This window comes from Neovison vison, chromosome 4 (assembly GCF_020171115.1).
Source record: "Neovison vison isolate M4711 chromosome 4, ASM_NN_V1, whole genome shotgun sequence".
Lineage (NCBI taxonomy): Eukaryota > Metazoa > Chordata > Mammalia > Carnivora > Mustelidae > Neogale > Neogale vison.
This window is the reverse complement of record NC_058094.1, coordinates 93849400-93868087: the sequence shown is the minus strand read 5'-3', so window position 1 is coordinate 93868087 and position 18688 is coordinate 93849400. Positions and strand designations below refer to the sequence as shown.

General features: G+C 49.9%; 1 pseudogene; it reads left to right on the top strand.

Annotated features, from left to right (window-relative positions):
• The first annotated feature begins 4503 nt into the window (after positions 1 to 4503).
• On the top strand, positions 4504 to 6008 carry LOC122904619 (annotated as a pseudogene).
• The last annotated feature ends 12680 nt before the right edge of the window (positions 6009 to 18688 follow it).

Sequence of the window (18688 nt, the reverse complement as noted above, 5' to 3'; positions counted from 1 at the left end):
TCATGAGTGGATGTGGTCTCCTTGTCCATGGAGCTGGCTCCCACTTTGAAGGTTGGAAACGCATCCCAACAGCTAGGATCCCTGCCATGGGAAAGGAAAAGTTCTGTATGCTGCTTCAGGTTCCCTCATTGGCAGGGATTCCAGCAAATGTCTGGGGACAGATGCCTGAATACCAAAGATGGGTAGAGATGACGGACTTGGACCATGGCCAGTCTCAAATGCTGGATATGGGCCCCTATCACTTGATGGCTGACACTAGGTCTTGGCTAGGCTCTGGCAGACGCATCACTAGTACCCAGGGCAGCCTATAAACTGGGGTTCCCTCGAGCGCCGAGCAGATTGATCCTCATGTGGAGTTTCTGGGCAGACTCACCAGGCCCTTTTTCTCTCTATTGGGAAAGCAGAATGTTGCGTTGTGGCTCTAGAGTTCCATCTCAAGAGGGCTTGCAGACCAGGAGGGTGAGGATGGAATTGTAAACACAAGCTATGGTTCAATACAGGGTCAAGCGGAAGGCAGTTCCAATGTGTAGCACCTTATTCGTGATATCCAGCACCTGAGTAAGGGCGGATGTCAGATGTTTGCTCATGCTAGGGTTTGTGTCTATGTTGACTGACAAATGGAGGGGTGGCGTCAAGAGGCCATGGAGTATTTCCCAAGTTGGGGCTTGTGAGATGTTCCAAACAGCAAGGTTTCCTTCTTTTGGACAGGGGCAGTTGGTTCCAAGTTCCCCCATGTGGAATGTTTGGGTAGCAGAGAACTACTTCATGGAATCCTGGAAAGGACACCTCCATTGACCATTGAAGCTGAGGAATATGGCAGGTTCGTTCTGCTGACTCTGGGCGAAGTACCAAGGCCATGAGTTGACATGAAGTCTCATGAAGATGGGTCACAATGCTGGTTTGTTACAAGGGAGCTCTTAGAATGTTCTGGTGGCTAAGGAGCTGGTGGCTAAGGTGGCTAAGGGGCTAAGGGGCTAAGGGGCAGGATTCATATACCCTGAGGGTTGGCCACAGGTCCAAGAGCATGGCTTCCAGCTGGGGACAGGAAATTTTCTGTTGTGGGGCTCAGGGACCTAAGATGTATCATAAGTTGGCATTCCAGAAGAGGCCTCTGAGGACAGAAGCTTTAAAAGCTTATCTAGGCTTCCAGTGAAGTCCTAGGGCCATGTCAGGTTCAATCATCTAACTCAGGACCATTGACTTGGGTGTCTGCCTAAATGGAGGTGAACAGGGTGTTTCAGACTGTGCATTTGCATCCAGAGCCGCCTCCATAATTGGGTTGGGCTCAGTAGCCTTGCAGGTTTCTCCTAATCAGGAAGGTTTGGGCAACATGATAGGCCGAGTTTCCTTGGGGATGGCAGGCACAGTCCTGTGGTGTGACTCCAGGGGCCCCATCCTGGAGGACATGCAAGCCATGCTTTTGAGAGAGAAATCTGCAAACACAAACTCGGGATAGGGTTATTGGCGAGGTATTCACAGGCCCAATGCATGGACCTGGAGGGCAGCATATCAGGAAAGGTAAATCAGGTGACTAGAAGGCAGTAGCACAGTCTCTTGTATCTGGATTGTGTATCCACTATGGCCTTGGAATGCAGGTGTGGACTCATGGGACCATGGGAGATTTTTCCTCTCAAGGATCCTGAGGCTCCTGATAGTTTGTGGATTTCTCAGGGAAGAGAAGAGTGCTGTTTTCAATCTTAGGGGTGCCCTAAAACAGGGATTCCAGTGACGGGCTATGGGTATAGGCACGTGGAAAATCCCACAAAGGGTTAGGATTTGGGCCTAGGGGCATACCAGGCCTGCAATGTGGAATCCTGGAGGTGCAACTGAGAGCGTTTATTTGAAAGCATGCTATTGCGGAGGGTCATAATGCCTGCTTGTGCCAAGGGCGGCCCTCATGAGTGGGCGTGGTCTCCTTGGCCATGCAGCTGGCTCCCACTCTGAGGTTTGGACACCCAACCTAACATCCAGGATTCCTTCCATGAGAAGGAGGAGTTCTCTACTGGGCTTCAGGTTCCCCCATTAGCTGGGATTCGAGCAAAGGTCTGGAGACAGATGCCTGAATACCAAGGATGGGTAGAGATGATGGCCCTGGGACATGGCCAATCTCACATGCTGGATATGCGACCCTCCCGCTGGGTGGCTGACACGAGGTGGGGGCTCAGGCTCATTCACACGGCACTAGGTGCTAGGGGAGCCTATAAATTGGGGTTCCCTCAAGGGTCCAGTAGACTGATCCTATGTGGGTCGGGCGCGCAGAATTTCTGGGCAGACTCACAAGGCCCTTTTTCTTTCTATGTGGAGGCAGAATGCTGTGTTGTGGCTCCAGAATGCACTATTAAGAGGACTTGTGGACCAGGAGGGTGAGGATGGAATTGTAAATGCAAGCTATGGTTAAATCCAGTGCCAAGTGAAAGGCATTTCCAGTGTGCAGGGGCTGATAGGAATATCCAGCACCTGAGTAAGGGTGGAGGTCAGATGTTTGCTCACACTGGACTTTATGCCTATGATGACCAACAAATGGAGGGGTGGTGTCAAGAGGCCATGGAGGATTTCCCATGGTGGAGCTTGTGAGATGCTCCACACAGCAAAGTTACCTTCTACCAGACAGGGGGAGTCTTTTTTTTTGCTACAGGGTTCCCCATGTGGATAGTTTGGGTATCAGAGCACTCCCTCATGGATGCCTGGAAAGCACACATCTATTTACCAGCTGAGGAACATGGCAGGTTTGTCTTGTTACTCTGAGTAAAAGTACCAGTTCTTTGAGTTGACATGAGTCTCATGAAGATGGGTCACAATGCTGGTTTGTTACCAGGATGATCTTAGAATATGCTGATGGCTAAGGGCCTGTGCAGGATTCATATACCCTGAGGGTTTGACTCAGGTCCAAGAGCACGGCTTCTGTCTGGGCAGGAGATGTTCAGTTGTGGGGCTCAGGGACCACATGTGTTATCATAAGTTGGTATTCAAGAATAGGCCTCTGAGGACAGAAGCCTGAAAACCTAATCTACAGTTCCAAATAGGTCTTAGGGGCATGTCAGTTTCAATCATCTGACTCATGATCATTGACTTGGATGTCTGCCTGGATGAAGTTGATCAGGGTGTTTTGACGGTGCATTTGCATCCAGAGCAGCCTCCATATGCTCCATATGGAGAAGCCTCCATATGGGTGGGCTCAGGGGCCTTACAGGTTTCTCCTAATCTGGAGGGTTTGGGCAACTGTGACAGGCACTGTTTCCTTGGGGATAGCAGGCATGTCCTGTGGTGTGGCTCCAGATGCCCCATCCTGGAGGGCATGTGAACCATGGTTTTGGGAGAGAAGTCTGCAAACACAAACTCGGGTTAGGGTTAGAGGCGAGGTGATCGCAGGACCAATGCATACACCTGAGGGAAGCTCATCAGGAACTGTAAATCAGGTGACTCGAAGGCAGTAGCACAGACTATTGTATCTGGATTTTGTTTCCATCATGGGCTCAGAATGCAGGTGTGGTCTCATGGGTTAATGGGAGATTTTTCCTCTCAAAGTTGCTGACTGCTCCAAATAGTTCGGTTGCTTTCTCGGGGAAGGGAAGAGTGCTGTTTTCCAACTTAGGGGTGCCCCAAAGCAGGGATTCCAGAGACGGGCTTTGGGTCTGGGCGCCTGGAAAATTCCACCAAGTGTTAGGATTTGGGCCTAGGGGCGTACCAGGGCTGCAATGCGGGATCCTGGAGGTGCAACTGAGAGTGTTTATTTGAAAGCATGCTCAGGCTGAGCGTCAAAATGCCTGCTTGTGCCCAGGGTGGCCCTCATAAGTGGGCGTAGTCTCACTGGCCTTGCAACTGGCTTCCACTCTGAGGTTTGGACTACCATCCCAACAGCCAGAATTCCTGCCATGGGGAAGGAGGAGTTTGCTATTGTGCTTCAGGATCCCCCATTGTTAGTGATTCCAGCAAAGGTGTAGGGAACAGATACCTGAATACCAAGGATGGGTAGAGATGATGGCCCTGGGCCATGGCCAGTCTCCCATGTTGGATATGGACCCCGCCCACTGGGTGGCTGCCATGAGGTCAGGGCTCAGGCTCTGTCAGACACAGCACTAGTGGCCATGGTAGCCTATAAATCGGGGTTCCCTCATGATCTGAGCAGATTGATCCCCATGTGGTGTTTCTGGGAGTACTAAACCAGGCCATTCTTCTTTCTATGGGGAAGGCAGAATGCTGTGTTGTGGCTCCAGAATTCACTGTCAAGAGAACTTGCAGACCTGGAGGGTGAGGATGAAATTGTAAACCCAAGCTCCTTTTCAATTCAGTGCCAAACAAAAGGCAGTTTCAGTGTACAGCAGCTTATTTTAATATCCAGCACCTGAGTAAGGGTGTATGTCAGATGTTTGCTCACGCTGGAGTTTGTTTCTATGATGACTGACAAATAAAGTGGTGTCATCAAGAGGCCATGGAGGCTTTTTCACAATGGGTTTGCCGCCAGAACACAGGTGTCCTGAAAACCACAGCTTCATCCTAAACCAGAATGGGGAAGGAAAAGACTCATATCAACATTGTTGTCATCGGACACATAGATTCGGGCAAGTCTACCACTACTGGTCATCTGATCTACAAATGTGGTGGGATAGATAAAAGAACTATCGAAAATTTCTAGAAGGAGGCTGCTGAGATGGGAAAAGGCTCCTTCAAGTATGCCTGGGTCTTGGATAAACTGAAAGCTGAATGTGAACGTGGTATCACCATTGATATCTCCCTGTGGAAATCTGAGACCAGCAAGAATTATGTGACTATCATTGATGCTCCAGGACACAGAGACTTTATCAAAAACATGATTACAGGCACATCCCAGGCTGACTGTGCTGTCCTGACTGTTGCTGCTGGTGTTGGTGAATTTGAAGCAGGTATCTCCAAGAACGAGCAGACCTGTGAGCATGCCCTTCTGGCTTACACACTGGGTGTAAAAGAACTAATTGTTGGTGTTAACAAAATGGATTCCACTGAGCCACCCTACAGCCAGAAGAGATACGAGGAAATCGTTAAGGAAGTCAGCACCTACATTAAGAAAATTGGCTACAACCCCGACACAGTAGCATTTGTGCCAATTTCTGGTTGGAATGGTGACAACATGCTGGAGCCAAGTGCTAATATGCCTTGGTTCAAGGGATGGAAAGTCACCCGTAAAGATGGGAATGCCAGTGGAACCACACTGCTTGAAGCTCTGGATTGCATTCTGACACCAACTCGTCCAACTGACAAGCCCTTGTGTCTGCCTCTCCAGGACATCTACAAAATTGGTGGTATTGGTACTGTCTCTGTGGGCCGAGTGGAGACTGGTGTCCTTAAGCCTGGCATGGTGGTCACTTTTGCTCCAGTCAATGTTACAACTGAAGTCAAGTCTGTTGAAATGCACCATGAAGCTTTGAGTGAGGCTCTTCCTGGGGACAATGTGGGCTTCAATGTCAAGAACGTATCTGTCAAAGATGTTCGTCATGGCAATGTGGCTGGTGACAGCAAAAATGACCCACCAATGGAAGCAGCTGGCTTCACAGCTCAGGTGATTATCCTGAACCATCCAGGCCAAATTAGTGCTGGATATGCACCTGTGCTGGTTTGTCACACAGCTCACATTGCTTGCAAGTTTGCTGAGCTGAAGGAGAAGATAGATCATCATTCTGGAAAAAAGCTGGAAGATGGTCCCAAGTTCTTGAAATCTGGTGACGCTGCCATTGTTGATATGGTTCCTGGCAAGCCTATGTGTGTTGAGAGCTTCTCTGACTATCCTCCTCTGGGCCGTTTCGCTGTTCATGACATGAGACAGACGGTTGCTGTGGGTGTCATCAAAGCAGTGGACAAGAAGGCAGCTGGAGCTGGCAAGGTCACCAAGTCTTCCCAGAAAGCTCAGAAGGCTAAATGAATATTATACCCAATACGTACCACCCCAGTCTTAATCAGTGGTGGAAAAACGGTCTCAGAACTGTTTGTGTCAATTGGCCATTTAAGTTTAATAGTAAAAGACTGGTTAATGATAACAATGCATCATAAAACCTTCAGAAGGAACGGAGAATGTTTTGTGGACCATTTGTTTATTTGTGTGTGTGTGTGTGTGTGTGGCAGTTTTAAGTTATTAGTTTTTAAAATCAGTACTTTTTAATGGAAACAACCTGACCAAAAATCTGTCACAGAATTTTGAGACCCATTAAAACAAAAGTTTAATGAGAAAAAAAAAAAAAAAAAAAGAGGCCATGGAGGATTTCCCACGCTGGGGCTTGTTAGATGCTCTAAACAACAAGGTTTCCTTCTAACGGATAGGGGGAGTCTGGTTTGTTTACTCTAGGGCTCCCCATATTAAAAGTTTGGGTAGCAGAGCTCTCCCACATGGATGCCTGGAAAGCACACCTCCATTGACCGTTGCAGCTGAGGAAAATGACAGATTCGTTCTGGTGGCTCTTGGGCAAAGTACCAATGCCTTGAGTTGACATGGAGGTTCATGGAGATGGAGCACAATGCAGGTTTGTTACCAGTGAGATCTTAGAATGTGCTGGTGGCTATGCGGCCCTGTAGGATTCATGTACCCTGAGCGTTTGACACAGGTCCAAGAGCACGAGTTCCATCTGAAGACAGGATATGTTCTGTTGTGGGGTTCAACATGGATTGAATATGATGAATATGATTCAACATGGACCACATGTTGTATCATAAGTTCGTATTCTAGAACAGGTCTCTGACGACAGATGCCTGAAAACCTAATCTAGGGGTCCAGTGAAGTCCTAGGGGCATGTCAGTTTCAATCTTCTGACTCAGGACCATTGACTTGGGTGCCTGCCTGGATTCAGGTAATCAGGGTGTTTCAGACTGTGCATTTTCATCCATAGCGGCCTCCAGTATTGGGGTGATCACAGGGGCCTTGCATTTTTCTCCTAATATGGATGGTTTGGACAACTGTGATGGGCACAGTTTCCTTGGGGATGGCAGGCACAGATCTGTGGTGAGGCTCCAGTGACCCCATCCTGGAGGGCATGTTAGCAATGGTTTTGGGAGAGAAGTCTGCAAACACAAACTCGGGTTAGGGTTAGTTGCCAGGTGATCTCTGACCCAATGCATAGACCTGGAGGCAAGCTCGTCAGGAATTGTAAATCGGTTGACTCGAAGGTGGTAGCACAGGCTTTTGTATCTGGATTGTGTGTCCAGGATGGCCTCAGAATGCATGTGTGATCTCATGAGTCCATGGGAGATTTTTCCTATCTAGGGATCCTGGTGGCTCCCCAGAGTTTGGTGGCTTTCTCAGGGAATGGAAGATTGCTGTTTTCTATCTTAGGGGTGCCCCAAAACAGGGATTCCAGAGAGGGGCTGTAGGTCTGGGTGCCTGGAAAATCCCACGAAGGGTTAAGATTTGGGCCTAGGGGTGTACCAGGTATGAAATTGGGCCTTAGATCACCTCGCCACTAACCCTAACCCGATTTGTGTTTGCAGACTTGTCTCCCAAAACCATGGCTCACATGCCCTGAAGGATGTGGTCTGTGGAGCCAAACCACAGGACTGTGGTTGCCATCCCCAAGGAAACTGTGCCCGTCACAGTTGCCCAAACTGTGCAACTGAGAGGTGCAACTGAGAAAGTTTGGTTGAAAGCATCCTCAGGGTGAGTGTCACAATGCCTGCTTGTGCCCAGGGCGGCAATCATGAGTGGGCGTGGTCTCTTTGGCCATGCAGCTGGCTCCCACTCTGAGAGTTGGACACCCATCCTAACAGAGTGGATTCCTGCCATGGGGAAGGAGGAGTTCTCTATTTTGCTTCAGGCTCCCCCATTGGCAGGGATTCCAGCATAGGTCTGGAGACAGATGCCTGAATAACAAGGATGGGTAGAGATGACAGTTCTGGATCATGGCCAGTCTCACATGCTGGATATGGGACCCGCCCTCTGGGTAGCTGACATGAGGTACGGGCTCAGGCTGTGTCAGACACAGCACTAGTGGCCAGGGAAGCATATAAATCGGGGTTCCCAGAGGACTGAGTAGAATGATTTTCATGAGGAGTTTCTGGGCAGACTCACCAGGCACTTCTTCTTTCTATGGGGAAGTCAGAATGCTGCATTGTGGCTCCAGTGTTCCCTATCAAGACGGCTTGTGGACTAGTAGGATGAGGATGAAATTGTAAACCCAAGCTAAGGTTAAATTCAGTGCCAAGCGAAAGGCAATTCCAGTGTGCAGCGGCTGATTCGAATATCCACCACCTGAGTAAAGACAGATGTCAGATGTTTGCTCACGCTGGAGTTTGTGTCTATGATGACCAAAAAATGGAGGGGTGGCGTTAAGAGGCCATGGAGCATTTCCCACGCTGAGGCTTGTGAGATGCTCCAAACAGCAAGGTTTCCTAATATTGGACAGGTGGAGCCTGGTTTGTTTGTTCCAGAGTCCCCCATTTGGAAAGTTTGTGTAGCAGAGCACTCCCGCGTGGATGCCTAGAGGCACACCTCCATTGACCATTGCAGCTGAGGAACATGGAAGGTTCGTTCTGGTGGCTCTGGTGTGAAGTACCAAGGCCTTGAGTTGACATGGAATCTATTGAAGTTGGGTCACATGCTGGATTGTTACCAGGGATATCTTATCACGTGCTAATGGCTAAGGTGCCCAGCAGGATTCTCCTAACCTGAGGGTTTGCCATAGGAAGAAGAGCATGGTGTCTTTCTGGGGACAGGAGATGTTCTGTTGTGTGGCTCAGGGACCACATACTGTATCATAAATTGGTATTCCATAACAGGCCCCTGAGGACAGATGCCTGAAAACCTAATCTAGAGTTCCAATGAGTTCCTAGGGGCATGTCAGGTTTAATCTTCTGACTCAGGACAATTGACTTGGCTGTCTCCTGGTTCTTTGTGATCAGAGCATTTCAGACTGTGCATTTGCATGCAGAGGGGCCATCAATATTGGGGAGGGCTCAGGGGCCTTGCAGGTTTCTCCTGATTTGAAAGGTTTGGGCAACTGTGACAGGCACAGTTTCCTTGGGGATGGCAGCCACAGTCCTGTGGTTTGGCTCCACAGACCACATCCTTCAGGGCATGTGAGCCATGGTTTTGGGAGACAAGTATGCAAAACTAAATCGGGTTAGGGTTAGTGGCGAGGTGATCTAAGGCCCAATGTGTAGACATGGACAGCAGCTCATCAGGAACTGTAATTAGGGTGACCGGAGGGCGGTAGCACAGGATTTTCTATCTGGAATGTGTGTCCAGGATGGCCTCGGAATGCAGGTGTTGTCTCATGGGTCCATGAGAGATTTTTCCTCTCTGAGGTCTTGGCGGCTCCCCATAGTTTTGTGTATTTGTCGGGGAAAGGATGACTGCTCTTTTCCATCTTAGGAGTGCCTCAAAACAGGGATTCCAGAGACGGGCTCTGGGTCTGGGCGCCTGAAAAAATCCCACCAAGTTTTGGATTTGGGTCTAGTAGCGTACCAGGCCTGCAATGCGGGATCCTGTTGTTACATCTGAGAGGCTTATTTGAAAGCATGCTCAAGCTGAGGGTCACCGTGCCTGTTTCTGTCCAGGGTAGTCTTCAAGAGTGTGCATGGTCTCAATGGCCTTGTAGCTGTCTCCCACTCTGAGGGTTGGACACCCATCCCAACAACCAGGTTTCCTGCCATGTGGAAGGAGAAATTCTCTATTGTGCTTCAGGGTCCCCTTTTGGCAGGGATTCCAGCAAACGTCTAGGGACATGTGACTGAATACCAAGGATGGGTAGAGTTAACAGACTTGGGCCATGACCGGTCTCACAAACTGTATATGGGGCCTGCTCTTTGGGTGGCTGACACGAGGTCGGGCCCCAGGCTCTGTCAGACAGCACACTAATAGCCAGGGCAGCCTATTAACCGGGGTTCCCTGAGGGCCGTGCAGATTGATATTTTGTGGTGTTTCTGGGCAGACTCACCAGGCCCTTATTCTTTCTATGGGGAAGGCAGAATGCTATGTTGTGGCTCTAGAATTCCCTATCAAGAGGTCTTGGGGACAAGTAGAGTGAGGATGGAATTGTAAACACAAGCTATGGTTCAATTCAGTGCAAGCAGAAGGCAGTTCCAATGTGCATCGGTGTATTCGAGATATACAGCACCTGATTAAGGGCGGTTGTCACAGGTTTGCTCACACTGGACTTTGTGTCTATAATGACTGACAAATGGAGGGAAGTGACGTCAAAAGGCCACAGAGGATTTCCCATGCTGAGGCTTGTGAAATACTCCAAACAGCAAGGCTTCCTTCTACTGGAAAGGTGGAGTGTGTTTTGTTTGATCCAGGGTCCCCCATGTGGAATGTTTGGGTAGCAGAGCTCTCCGACATGGATGCCTGGAAAGCACACCTCCATTGACCATTTCAGCTAAGGAACATGGCAGGTTCGTTCTGGTGGTACCAAGAAGTACCAAGGCCTTGAATTGACATGGAATCTCTTTCAGATGGGCCACAATGCCGGTTTGTTACCAGGAAGATCATAAAATGTGCTGGTGTCTAATGTGCCATGCAGGATTCTCCTATCCTGCAGGATTTGGCACAGGTCGAATTCACGGTTAGTTTCTGGGGAAAGGACAAGTACTGTTGTGTGGCTCAGGGACCAAAAGTTGTATTTTAAGGTGGTATTCCAGAACAGGCCTCTGAGGACAGATGCCTGAAAACTTATTCTAGGATTCCAATGAGGTGCTAGAGGAATGTCAGGTTCAATCTTCTGACTCAGAACCATTGACGTGGGTGTCTGCCTGGATGGAGGTGATCGGGGTGTTTCCGACTCCACATTTGTGTCCAGAGCAGCCTCCAATATTGGGATGGGCTCAGGGGCCCTCCAATTTTATCCTAATCTAGAGGGTTTGGGCAACTATGATGGGCTCACTTTCCTTGGGGGTGGTAGGAACAGTCCTGTGTTGTGGCTCTAGAGTTCCCATCATGGAGGACATGTGAGCTATGGTTTTGGGAGAGAAGTCTGCAAACCCTAATCAGGTTAGGGTTCGTGGCGAGGTGATTGCAGGCCCAATGCATAAACCTGGAGGGCAGCTCTTCATGAACTGTAACTTTGGTGACTGGAAGGCCGTAGCACACGCTTTTCTTCCTGGATTTTGTGTCTAGAATGGCCTCGGAATGCATGCGTGGTCTCATGGGGCCGTGGGAGACTTTTTCCTCTCTAAGGATCCTGGTGGCTCACAATCGTTTGGTTGCTTTCTCGGAGGAAGGGAAGAGTGCTGTTTTCCGTCTTCAGGGTGCCCCAAAACAGGGATTCCAGAGACAGGCTCTGGGTCTGGGCACCTGGAAAATCCCACCAATGTTTAGGATTTGGGCCTAGGGGCGTACCAGGTCTGCAATGCGGGATCCTGCTGGTGCATCTGAGAGTGCTTGTTTGAAAGCATGCTCAGGCTGAGGCTCACAATGCCTTTTTGTGCCCAGGGCTGCCCTCAGGAGTTGTCGTGGTCTCATTGGCCTTGCAGCTGGCTCCCACTCTGAGTGTTGGACACCCATCTCAACAGCCAGGTTTCTGCCATCTGGAAGAAGGAGTTCTCTATTGTGCTTAAGGTTGCCCTGTGAGGGTTTGATTAGCCAGACAGAGTCATTCTATATTGACCCGATGCAGTAAACTTAGATTGATCCCGCCCTTCCCAGAGGACCTTACTTGCAAAGCACAGACACAAGGTCGGTTCAGGCCATGTGAAGACATCCAATCAGTGAGGCAAGCATATATCTACTAGGGTAAATTGAAATTCAATTGGGCACCCGTGTGTTACCTATCATTTTTTTTTTCTGTGTGTGGCAGGCTTAGAATGAATGTGCAGTGTTCTCTGTGTATTGCAAACTCATTGGCCACCTGTGTATAGCCCAACTAAACTACCTCTATAAAAGTTAGTCTGTGATGCTGCAAGGGGTCGCCTCTTTGCATGAGATAGCCCTGACCGGTCAGTTTGATTCTCGATGCTTGGCGGGAAATAAAGTTTTGCTTGACCTTCGCTTTGTATCAGTCCTGCTCCTTTCATTACAGACCCTAACATTGGAGGAGGCACCCGGATTCCAATGACGATAACTGAGCCAGCATTGGAATTTTTGGGAAAAGCCTCTGGAGGTAAGATCACAGTCTGTCTGTCTGGTTGGAGCTTCAGGGTATGGCCCAGCAGGGAGAAGATGGATGCAGCCTTGCTCCCCAGGGCTGGAGTGGATGCGGGGACGCCCCATCCCTCTGCTGGTAGATCGATGGTGGGTTCAAGTCCCCCTTGGCTGTCGGGGGTTTTGAATCCCCCTAGGCGGTCACTGGGGTGTTCGAGTCCCCCTGGTCTGTCAGGGGCCTGATGGGGTGTTTGAGTCCCCATAGGCAGTCTGGGGGTTCAAGTACCCCTAGACAGTCGGGGGTTCGAGTTCCCCTAGATGGTCAAGGGGTTTGAGTCCCCCTGGGCGGTTGGGGGGTTTGAGTCCCTTTGGGCGGTTAGGGGTTTCGACTCCCCCTAGACAGACAAGGGGTTCGAGTCCCCCTGGGTGGTCGGGGGGTTCGAGTCTTCTTAGACGGTCAAGTTGGTTCAAGTCCCCCTGGGTGGTTAGGATTAGGGTTAGGGTTAGTGTTAGGGTTAGGCCTGCCATCCCGAAGGAAACTGTGCCCATCATAGTTGACCAAAACCTCCAGATTAGGAGAAACTGGCAAGGCCCCTGAGCCTACCCCAATATTTGAGGCTGCTCTGGACGCAAATGTGCTGTTTGAAACACCCTGATGACCTACATCCAGGCAGACACCCAAGTCAATGGCCCTGAGTCAGAAGATTGAAACTGACATGCCCCTAGGACTTCATCAATACCCTAGTTTAGATTTTCAGGTGCCTTTCCCCAGAGGACTGTTCTCTAATACCAAGTTATATTCCAATATGTGGTCCCTGAACCACAAAACAGAACCCCTCCTGTCCCCAGAAGGATACCTTGCTTTTGGTAGCTGTGTCTATAACTCAGTATAGGAGAACCCTGCATGACCCTGACCACCCCAACACTCTAACATCTCCCTGGATAAAAACCAGCTTTGTGATCCAACAGCCTGAAACTCCATGTCAAATCAGCTCCCTTGGAGCTTCTCTCCAAAGCCACCAGATCAAAACAGTCATGTTCCTCAGCTGCAATGGTCAATGGAGTTGTGCTTCCCAAACATCCATGTGGGAGAGCTCTGCTACCCAAACTTCCTATATGGGGGACCGTGGAGCAAACAAACCAGACTGCCCCTGTCAAGTAGAAGGGAACCTTGATGTTTGGAGCATCTCACAAGCCCCACCGTGGGAAATCATCCATGGTCTCGTGATGCTACCCCCAATTTGGCGGTCATCATACACACAAACTACAGTGTGAACAAACATCTGACATCCGCCCTAACACAGGTGCTGGGTATCTCGAATCAGCCACTGCACACTGGATCTTCCTTCCACTTGGCACTGAATTTAACCATAGCTTGTGTTTACCATTCCAACCTCACCCTCCTGGTCCACAAGCCCTCTTGTTAGGGAATTCTGGGGCCACAACGCAGTTTTCTGCCTACCCCACAGAAAGAAGATGTGCCCGCTGAGTCTTCCCAGAAACTCCACATGAGAATCCACCTGCATGGCCCTTGATGGCACTCTAATAACATAGGCCGCCACAGCACTCAGGCTCTGTCTGGCACAGCCTGAGTCACGACCTCTAGTTAGGCAAGCGGACATTGGGCCCCATAACATGCTGGTGGGACCTGCCTTGGCCCGAAGCCATCACATCTACTCAACCTGGATAATCAGGCATCTCTCCCAGACCATAGCTCAAATCCCTGAATATGGGTGAACCTGATGCACAAGGGTACTCCACCTTCCTGATGGCAGGAAACATGGCTGTTGAGATGGGTGTCCAGCCCTCAGAGTGGGAACCAGCTGTATGGCCCATGAGACCACAGCCACTGATGGGAGCCATCCTGGGCACAAACAGGCATTGTGACCCTCAGCATGATCCTGCTTTCAAACAAACCCCCTCCGTAGCTGGACCGGGAGCCCATAGAGCAGACCTGCCAGGTTCCTAGGGCCAAATATTCACACTCGTTCGTGTTTGCCAGGCACCCAGACCTAGAACCTATCTCTGGAATCCTTCTTTTGGGAGCCCTCTGAGACGGAAAACCACAGACTTCCCTTCCCCCAGAGACACCAAACTCTTGGGAGCAGGGCAGAATCCCTAGAGACGAAGAATCTCCCATGACCCCATGAAGCCAACCCTGCTTTTTGCGACCTAGACAGTCCAGACAGAAAAGCCTGCACTATTGCTTCCATGACACCTTAATTTCAGTACACTATGAGATGCCCTCAGGGCCTGCAGATCGGGACTGTGATCACCTTGGCCCTAACCCTAACCCTAGTTCACGTTGGCAGATTTCTGTTCCCAAAGCCCTGGCACACATGCCCTCCAGGATGGGGCCTCTGGTACAACACCAGATGATTGTGCCAACCCTCCTGAAGGAGTCTCTACACTTCACTGTTGCCCAAACCCTGAAGATTAAGAGCAAAGTAAAAGCCCCAGAGCCCACCTCAATTTCGAAGAATGTTCTGGACCGAAATGCATATTCTGACACACAATGAGCACCTGCCTCCAGGCAGAAATCCAAGTCAAAGGCTCTGAGTCAGAATATTGAACCTGACATGCCCTGTCAGGACTTCATCAATACGCTAAATTGGAATTTCAGATGCCTGTCCCCAGAGGCCTTTTCTCCAATACCAACTTATATTGCAGCTGTGGTCCCTGAGCCACACAACAGGACCCCTCCTGTCCCCAGAAGGATACCTTGCTCTTGGTAACTGTGTCCAAGACTCAGTGTAAGAGAATCCTGCATGGCCCCTGACCACCCCAACATTCTAAACTCTCCCTGGACACAAGCAAGCATTGTGATCCAAAAGTATGGAACTCCATGTCATCTCTGGCGGCAAGGAACTTCGTCCCAGAACCACCAGATAGAAGCTGTCATGTTCTTCAGCTGCAATGATCAGTGGAGATGTGCTTTCCAGGCTTCCATGCGGGAGAGCTCTGCTACCCAGACTTTCCATATGGGGGATGGTGGAGCAAACAAACCAGACTCGCCCTGCCCAGTAGAAGGAAACCTTGCTGTTTGGAGCACATCAAAAGCCCTAGGGTGGCACATTCTCCATAGCCTCCAGACGACACCCCTCCATTTGGTGGTCATCTTAAACACAAACTCCAGTGTGAGTAAACATCTGACATCTCGCCTTACTCAGGTGCTGGATATCTCGAATCAGCCACTACACACTGGGACTGCCTTCTGCTTTGCACTGAATTTAACCATACCTTGTATTGACAATTCCATCCTCACCCTCCTGATTCGCAAGCCCTCATGATAGGGAATTCTGGAGCCACAACACAGCATATTGCATGAGAAACAAAAAGAAGAAGTGTCTTGTGGGTCTGCCCAGAAACCCCACATGAGGATCCACCTGCATGGCCCTCTACAGCACCCTAATATCATAGGCCACCAAGGGCACTGAGGCTCTGTCTGACACAGCCTGAGCCACGACCTCCAGTCAGGCACATGGACAGTGGGCCTCATAACCTGCTGGTGGGACCTGACTTGGCCCGATGCCATAACATCTACTCAACCTGGATATTCAGGTATCTCTCCCCAGACTGTAGCTTAAATCCCTGACTATTGGGGAAGCTGATGCACAAGAGTACTTCTCGTTCCCAATGGCAGGAAACCTGGTTTTTGAGATGGGTGTCCAACCCTCAGAGTGGGAACCAGCTGCATGGCCCATCAGACCACGGACACTCATGGTAACCATCCTGGGCACAAACAGGCATTGTGACCCTCAGCGTGAGCCTGCTTTCAAATGAAACCCCTCGGTATCTAGACCAGGAGCCTGCCAAGCATGCCTGCCAGGTTCCTAGTGCCAAATGCTCATCCTCGTTCATGTTTCATGGCGCCCAGACCCAGAACCTGTCTCTGGAATCCCACATCTGGGGGTTCCCTGAGACAGAAAACAGCAGTCTTCCCTTTCCTCAGAGACACCAAACTCTTGGCATCTAATCAGAATCCCCAGAGACAAAGAATCTCCCATGCCTTTATGAAGACACCCCTACCATTGGCGACCGTCCTGGAAACACAATCCCGACAGAAAAGCCTGCACTACCACCTTCAAGACACCTTAATTTCAGTACACTATGAGCTGCCCTCAGGGCCTGCAGATCAAGCCTGTGATCACCTCGGCCATCACCCTAACCCTAGTTCCCATTTGCAGATTTCTGTCCCCAAAGCCATGGCCCACATGCCCTCCAGGATGGGGCCTTTAGAGGCACACCAGACAACTGTGCCTACCCTCCCAAAGGAAACTATGCCCTTCACTGTTGTCCAAACCCTGAGGATTAGGAGCAATGTACAAAGCCCCTGAGCCAACCTCAATTGCGAGGAAAACTCTGTACCGAAATTTGCATTCTGGCACACCATGAGCACCTGCCTCCAAGCAGATATCCAAGTCAAAGGCCCTGAGTCAGAAGATTGAACATGACATACCCCTCGGACTTCATCGATATCCTAGCTTAGATTTTCAGGTGCCTTTCCTCAGAGGACTGTTCTCCAATACCAAGTTATATTCCAACATGGGGTCTCTGAGCCACACAACAGAACCCTTCCTGTCCCCAGAAGGATACCTTGCTCTTGGTAGCTGTGTCCAAGACTCAGTGTAGGAGAATCCTGCATGACCCCTGACCACCCCAACATTCTAACATCTCCCTGGATACAAACCAGCATTATGATCCAACAGCATGAAACTCCATGTCAACTTAGGCCGTTTGGAATCTCGCCCCAGAGCCACCAGATGGAACCTGCCATGTTCCTAAGCTGCAATGGTCAATGGAGGTGTGCTTTCCAGGCATCCATATGGGAGAGCTCTGCTACCCAAACTTTCCATATGGGGACCCTGGAGCCAACAAACCAGACTCCCCCTGTCTAGTACAAGGAAACTTTGCTGTTTGTAGCATCTCACATTCACCAGCATGGGAAATTCTCCATGGCCTTGTGACGCCACCCCTCCATTTGGTGGTCCTCATAGACACAAAGTCCAGTGAGAGCAAGCATCTGACATCCTCCCTTACTCAGGTGCTTGTATCTCGAGTCAGCCTCTGCACACTGGCTGCCTTCCGCTTGGCACTGAATTTTACCATATCTTGTGTTTACAATGTTATCCTATCCAGGAAACCAGGTTGTTTGGATGGGTGTCCAACCCTCAGATTGGGATCCATCTGCATGGCCAATGAGTCCACACCCACTCCTGAGGGTCGCCCTGGGCACAAACAGGCATGGTGACCCTCAGACTGAGCATTCTTTCAAACAATCCCTCTCCATTGCCCCACAGGGATAACACATTATAGGCCTGGTATGCCCCTAGGCACAAATCCTAACCCTTGGTAGGATATTCCAGGCGTCCAGACCCATGGCCCGTCTCTGGAATCCCTGTTTTGGGGCACCTCTAAGATGGAAAACAGCACTTTTCCTTTCCCCGCAAAAGCCACAAACTATTGGGAGCCGCCAGGATCCTTAGAGATGAAAAATCTCCCCTAAACGCATGAGACCACACCTGCTTTCCGAGGCCATTCTGGATACACAATCCAGTCAAAAAAGCCTATGCTACCGCCTTCAAATCACCCTAATTCCAATTCCTGATGAGCTGTTATCCAGTTATATGCATTGGGCCTGCAATCATATCACCAGTAAGTCTAACATGTGCTTGTGTTTGCAGAATTCTGTCCAAAAACCATGGCTCCTATGCCCTCAAGGATAGGGTCTCTGGAGCCTGACTGCAGTACTGGGCCTGCCATCACCAAGGGAAATTTGTCCGTCACAGCTGCCCAAACCTTTCAAATTAGGAGAAACCTGCATGGTCCCTGATCCCACCCCCATATTGGAGGCTTCTCTGGAAGCAAATGTGCAGTCGGTAACACCCTGATCACCTACATTGAAACAGACAGCCAAGTCAATGGTCCTGAGTCCAACAATTGAACCAGACATGCCTCTAGGACCTCATTGGAACCCTAAATTATGTTTCCAGGCATCTGTCATCAGAGTTCTGTTCAGAATACCAATTTGTGATATAACATGTGGTCTGTGAGCCACACATCATTATATCTCCTGTCCTAAAGAAAACCGTGCTATTGGACCTGTGTCAAACCCTGAGGGTAGGAGAATCCTCCATGGCACCTTAGCCACAAGCACATTCTAACATCTCCATGGTAACAAACCAGCATTGTTACCCATGTGCAAGATATTCCATGTCAACTCAAGACCTTGGTACTTCGCCCCAGCATCACCAGATGAACCTGCTCATTTCCTAAGCTGCAATGGACAATGGAGGTGTGCTTTCCAGACTTCCATGCGGGAGAGCTCTGCTTCCCCATCTTTCCACATGGAGGACACTGGAGTAAACAAACCAGACTCCCCATTTCCAGTAGAAGGAAACCTTACTGTTTGGAGCACCTCACAAGACCCAGCGTGGGTCATCCTCCAAGGCCTTTTGATGCCACCCCTCCATTAGTCGTTCATCACAGATACAAACACCAGTGTGAGCAAATATCTGACATCTGAACTTACTCAGGTGATAGCTATCTCAAATCAGAGCCAGCACACTGGAACAGCCTTCCGCTTGGCACTGAATTTAACCATAGCTGGTGTTTACAATTCCATCCTCACCCTCCTGGTCCACATGGCCACTT